Source organism: Nomascus leucogenys, unplaced genomic scaffold, assembly GCF_006542625.1.
Source record: "Nomascus leucogenys isolate Asia unplaced genomic scaffold, Asia_NLE_v1 001997F_17801_qpd_obj, whole genome shotgun sequence".
Lineage (NCBI taxonomy): Eukaryota > Metazoa > Chordata > Mammalia > Primates > Hylobatidae > Nomascus > Nomascus leucogenys.
The window spans coordinates 1-6241 of record NW_022096673.1 but is presented as its reverse complement, the minus strand read 5'-3'; the positions used below and the strand labels follow the sequence as shown (position 1 = coordinate 6241).

Below are 6241 nucleotides of genomic sequence, written 5' to 3'. Positions count from 1 at the left end.
TGCACAGAAAGATATACACACAAGGAACATCGACAGTTAACGGCAGCATTATTTGTAATAGGGGAAAGGTGCGAACAACGTAAGTATTCACCAACAGGGAAACGTTTAAATAAAATGGAACGATGAATATACATAAATTATTCCATGAAAGTCTTCAGCCATTAAATACAAGAGATATATTAGACAGGAAAAAAAAAATGCTAGAAAAAGACATAAGAAAAAAGTTAAGTTGTAGAAAAGTATTGTCCCTATGATCTCAATTATAGTTAAGAAATCCAATCCAATTAAGTATGTGCGCGTGCGTACTGTTTGCATATGCGTTGGAAGGCTCTAAAAGGTTCCGCACCAAACTGCTATATGATTTAATACCTGCAAAGCCTTGGCCTATGTCCGACAAACAGGAAGTGCTATATGGGTTGGCTATTTTTGTGCATAATTATGCGTTTCTTAATGATAATGCATTCCTGGATTACTTATGCTACTAAACGTAAACGTATTGGCCAGGCGCGGTGGCTCACGCCTCTAATCCCAGCACTTTGGGAGGCCGAGGCAGGCGGATCACCTGAGGTCGGGAGTTTGAGACCAGCCTGACCAACATGGAGAAACCCCGTCTCTCCTAAAAATACAAAATTACCCAGGCGTGGTGGCGCACGCCTGTAATCCCAGCTACGCGGGAGGCTGCGGCGGGAGAATCGCTTGAACCCGGGAGGCGGAGGTTGCGGTGAGCCGCGATCGCGCCATTGCACTCCAGCCTGGGCAACAAAAGCGAAACTCCGTCTCAAAAAAAAAAAAAAAAAAAAAAAAAAAAAGAAAGTAAACGTATTGCAATCATTTTAACTCTCTGCGCCCAGCTGATGACCAAGTGTAAGGCCCGTTCATTACTACTTTCTCCATCCTGAATCCAGCAGGGAGGGTAATGGACACAAGGTAAACAATTCCTGGAAAAACTGCGGCATCCCACCCGACCCCGCCCAGCCTCCCGTCAACCAGTGCGCAAGTGCGAGTAGGCGGTGCCCAGGGCTCCGCCGCCCCGCCCTCTGCGGAGGTGATGACGACACTGAGCAGCGACGCGCACTTTGAGGACGTGCTTGTGACCCGCCTTCCGGAAGGAAGCGGCTAACTATGGCGACCGCCACGGAGCAGTGGGTCCTGGTGGAGATGGTACAGGCGCTCTACGAGGTGGGCTCCGCGCCATGAGCGGTCCGCGACCACACCCGGGCCCGGGGAGGGTGGGACGGCGCGTGTGGATTTGTGGCCTGAGACCTCGGCGGGACTGGCTCGGTCACGCCCAGACTCGGCGTCTCTTGCCGGAAGGCCTGCCGGGAGCTTCTAGTCCCAGCGGTCGAGTGTAGGGAGGAACGGGCGGGGGCTGGGACCGAGGGTCTCGGTTTGAGTTCTTATGCTCCGGGTCCCCTGGAGGCTCCGGAAAGGAACACGTGTAAGGGGCCGCAGGAGACAGATCTACAAAAACCAGAGTTTAGACGGACGATAAAACGGAGTGGTGAAAATGAGTGGAAAACCTTCGTCTGGGAAGGTCCTAAGGAAGTCAGTTCTTTGGAACTACGGTACAGTTCGTTGGTGAATAAAATTGTAATAAATTGGAGTTTGTCCGTTTTTGTCGAAAAGAAACCAAGTGATTTAGGATTTGTGAATAAGAAATAGTTTGTCATTCTTCTGCGTACATCAGTTTTCTATCTTATAAAGATACAAGTAGTTTAGTCGATATTTATTTATTTATTTATTTTTTATTTATTTATCTTGAGACGGAGTTTCGCTGTTGTTGCTCAAGCTGGAATGCAAGGGCGTGATCTCGGCTCACCACAACCTCCGCCTCCTGGGTTTAAGCGATTCTCCCGCCTCAACTTCCCAAGTAGCTGACATTACAGGCATGTGCCACCATGCCCGGCTCATTTTGTATTTTTAGTAGAGACGGGGTTTCTGCATGTTGGTCAGGCTGGTCTCAAACTCCCGACCTCAGGTGATCCGCCCGCCTCGGCCTCCCAAAGTGCTGGGATTACAGGCGTGAGCCACTGCACCTGGCCGTAGACTTTTAAAGGAAGAATAGTTAAGAGTTTTTTGAAGCCTAGTTATTTCAGGTACGTAAGATAACAAGAAACCAGAATGTCAGTCTTAGTGTTCATTCATTTAATAACCGAGATTCCCCGTGCTGTCTTGCAGAGCTATTCATTGGGCACTGAGTAACTTATTTTATTTTATTTTATTTTGTTTTTTAAAGACAGGATTTCACTCTGTCGCCCAGGCTAGAGTGCAGTAGTGCGATCAGCTCACTGCTGCTTTGACCTCCCAGACTCAAGCGATCCTCCCACCTCAGACTTCCGAGTAGCTGGGACCACATACCACCACGCCCAACTAAACTTTTTTTTTTTTTTTTTTTTTTTAAATAGAGGTGGGGGACTTGCTATGTTGCCCAGCCTGGCCTTGAACTCCTGGCCTCAAGCAGTCCTCCTGCTTTGGCCTCCCAAAGTGCTGGGATTACAGGCATGCGCTACCACACGCAGCTGCAACTGAATTTTTAATTTAACTTAAATAGCCACATGTAACTTAGTGACTGTCCACATTGGACCACACAGATCTAGATGCTAGGGACAGCGCGGTGAACAGATAGGCAGAAGTCCCTGTGCTTATAGAGCTTACATTCATTTCAAGTGAATTTCACGTTACTTTTGATGATTTAATATCACCAAACTTAATATCACCATCTACTGGTAGGGGTAATGACAGTGTCTTCCATTGCAGGACATACTGGGAATTTTATCTTGAAACATAGCAGAGACAGCAGATGTGGCTCTGTCTTATGCTCATGTATTAAGTGATGCCCAGTATTAGGTTAATTACAGTGACCTAAAATGAGCCACTAAAATTGAATGATCTTTTTTATAAATGATTTTTTAAAGAAATGGATTATTTTCTGTTAAATGTTGAGTGCCCCCTTTTTGAAGACTGACAGCAGTGTAACTTCTCATTCCCCGAAACTGTCCAGCAGTGAGACTTGGGAGAACTCCTGTATGTAACATTTCCTGGGAAGGAAAAGAAGTGGTGTTTCTGATTTTGATGAATTCCCTAGACAAAGAGTTTCTCAACTTTTCTTAGAGCGATTTCTTTTTGCAGTGGGCTCTTAACTGGTGGCTCGGGCAGATGTTTGCTTGCTAGAATCCAACTATTGAGAAAACTAAAAGGGTATTTAGACTTATTCATAAATGAATTGTATTTAGGGGGATGAGCAAATTTTAAAATTCATCATAAAGGTAAACTTCTTACTCCCAAATCCTATGCACGTTGAATGTAGAATCTGAGTAGTCTTGTATAGTGTACCCAAAAAAATACCCACTGAAATTAAATAATCCAATAGTTGATATTGTTTTAAATATTGGGATTCTGTGTTAGATTTTATTTATTTATTTATTTATTTGAGACAGAGTTTTGCTCCTGTTGCCCAGGCTGGAGTGCAATGGTGTGATCTCAGCTCACCACAACCTCCACCTCCTGGGTTCAAGCGATTCTCCTGCCTCAGCCTCCCAAGTAGCTGGGATTACAGGTATGCGCCACCACACCCAGCTAATTTTGTATTTTTAGTAGAGACAGGGTTTCTCCATGTTGGTCAGGCTGGTCTCAAACTCCCGACCTCAGGTGATCTGCCCACCTCGGCCGCCCAGAGTGCTGGGATTACAACTATGAGCCACCACGCCCGGCCTAGATTTTATTTTTTTAATTTTAGTTTTTATTCCCAAAGAAGTTTTAAAAGCTAAAAATATTAGGGGTTTTTCATGTGAGGAAGAAATTGCCTGCTGTTAGAAATGGGGAAAGGAATGAATAGAAATTAAGGGAGCTTCGAAAGTAAATTGTTAAGAATAGGCTAAAAGTCATAGGAGGCAGTATATGCAGGTGTAGTAAATTTTATGTGCAGGTGTTAGAAGTGTATGTTTCATTTCTTGTTTTTGACTCACTCTTAGGCTCCTACTTACCATCTTATTTTGGAAGGGATTCTGATACTCTGGATAATCAGACTTCTTTTCTCTAAGACTTACAAATTACAAGAACGATCTGATCTTACAGTCAAGGTATGAAATTAAATCTCTGTTTTAATTATTGGGTATGTGGTTATCGTTGCTATGTCTTTCCAGAAAGGATCTGTGGTGGCTCAACTACGTGTGTTAAAGCATTTTCTGTAATGTAAGGAAATCAAGGGGAATGAAATATTAGGGTAGGCAAAATATGGGGAAATCTAGAAATAAAGTCAGTACCCAAATGAAGACCGTATTATGGTCTTGGATACTTTGCTAGGAGTAAACAGCAGTCTTGCAAATAGATGGTTAGAGGGAAGCATGGGCAACTACTGGAGTTTGAATATTCATATGAGTGTTGTGTGAGTTGCTGCGGAATAGCACAACTGTTTCTGAAGTGTGGGATAAAGTTTCCCCTGTGGTCTTCTTAAAGGAGAGTCAGAGTAGAAAAGAATCCTACTCATACCCACCTCAAATCGAATTTTGATGTGTTGTGTATGGTAAAGAAAAAAAAATCCTGAGCATAGAAGTTAAATTTTCATAAATTGTCAAGTCACCCACAAAACTACATGGAAAGAGGTGAGGGTGGTAAGTGCACAAAACTCACAAGTGATTCTGTTTTTGTTCTAGCCACAACTAGACATGGTATTTCTAGCAGTGTATTCACTGTGACTTTTGCATTGCAACAGGCCATTTTGATATTGCCAACGTCGAAGTAAAGTGACTGCGCCTGAAAAGCTTCAGGGGGTTTGAATAAGGATAGCTATAGTAACAAGTGCTATGTGGCTTACGGAGGAATAAGCGATAAGCGCTTTTAAATCAGTTTGTCTTGGACAAATAGAGCTTGTTATAACCATTCTTCATAAGGATAGTATGAGGAAGGGGTAGGATATATATTCTATTAGGGGGCTGAGGATGAGGGTAAGTCATATGATTACCGTAGCCGCCTAGTTTTAGTAGTACTGCTGTAAGTACTATTGAGCTGGCAATAGAGGCGTCTATGTGAGCTTTAGGGAGTCATAGGTGAAGTCCATATAGGGGTATTTTTACTATAAAAGCCATAATACATGCTAGTCATATAAGGTTGTTAGATCAGAAGTTTAATAGTTCTTGATTAGTAAACATTATTATTAGGATATTTAGTGAACCTGAGCTATTTCGGGTGTGGTTGAGTGTAATAAGTAAGGGAAGGGATCCTACTAGTGTGTAAAATAAGTATGAGCTTGCATTAGGCATTCTGCTTGGTTACCTCAGCAGGTAATAATGATTAGGGTAGGGATGAGTGTAGCTTCGAAAAGAATGTCAAGTATGACTGGTTCTGTGGCTGTAAATGCTGTAATTTTAAAAATTTGTAGGAAAACTAATTTGGAAATACGGAGTTTTTTTCCGTAGGGGCGATTCATTAGACAGGTGATGTTGGCCTGCTAGGATTATAAGAGGTAGTAGTCAGGCTGTTTGGATTAGAAGAGGTGACGTTAATGGGTCAGAAGAAAAAGTTAATGAGAAGTTAGATGAATTATTGTTTGGTTGATTAAAAATAGTAGGGTAATGAGGCTGATGAATAGGCTATGGGTAGCTATATTCAGACTATAGAGTTTTTGGAGAGTTATATCCTAACAGTATAATTGTTGGAATAATAATTTTTGGCATTGGAGTAAACTTAGATTTTGTACATAGTCTAGGCGTATGCGTTGGAGATCGAGACTAGGAAAGCAAGGCCTACTGCGGCTTTGCAGGCAGCAGATACTAAGAGGATAATGGGTATTATGAATCCTAGAGTGAAATGCGTGTTTAAAGTTATGAGCGTATTTATGATAAATATTGATAGTATGATGCCTTCTAGGCATAATAGAGATGGTATTAGGTGGGATCGATAGATTAGTACTCCCAGCAGTGCTATGGTATATGCTAATATAATGTTAATATAAATAAATGGCATTTGGTAAATATGGCTATCATAATCTAATGAGTCGAAATCATTGAATTTAACTATTTACCAGTTCAACTCAGTGTAATCCTTTTTGGGTTCATTCATAAATCAGGCCTAGGATTAGAATGGTAATTAGTAGAAGGGCTGTACTGATTATTAGTATAAGGTTATTTGTTTCAAGGGCTCATGGCAGGGGTAGGAATAGGGCGATTTCTAATCGAATAGGAGAAACGTGATGGCTATTAGAAAGAATTTTATGGAGAAGAGGAGGCGGGGAGAGGTTAATGGA

At 42.2% G+C, this 6241-nt stretch overlaps 1 long non-coding RNA gene across 1 annotated transcript; it reads left to right on the top strand.

The window, feature by feature from the left end:
- Positions 1–1086: 1086 nt before the first annotated feature.
- Positions 1087–4080, top strand: LOC115834015. The gene is made up of 2 exons (XR_004029166.1): positions 1087–1179; positions 3972–4080. It is a non-coding gene; the product is annotated as an uncharacterized LOC115834015 (long non-coding RNA).
- The last annotated feature ends 2161 nt before the right edge of the window (positions 4081–6241 follow it).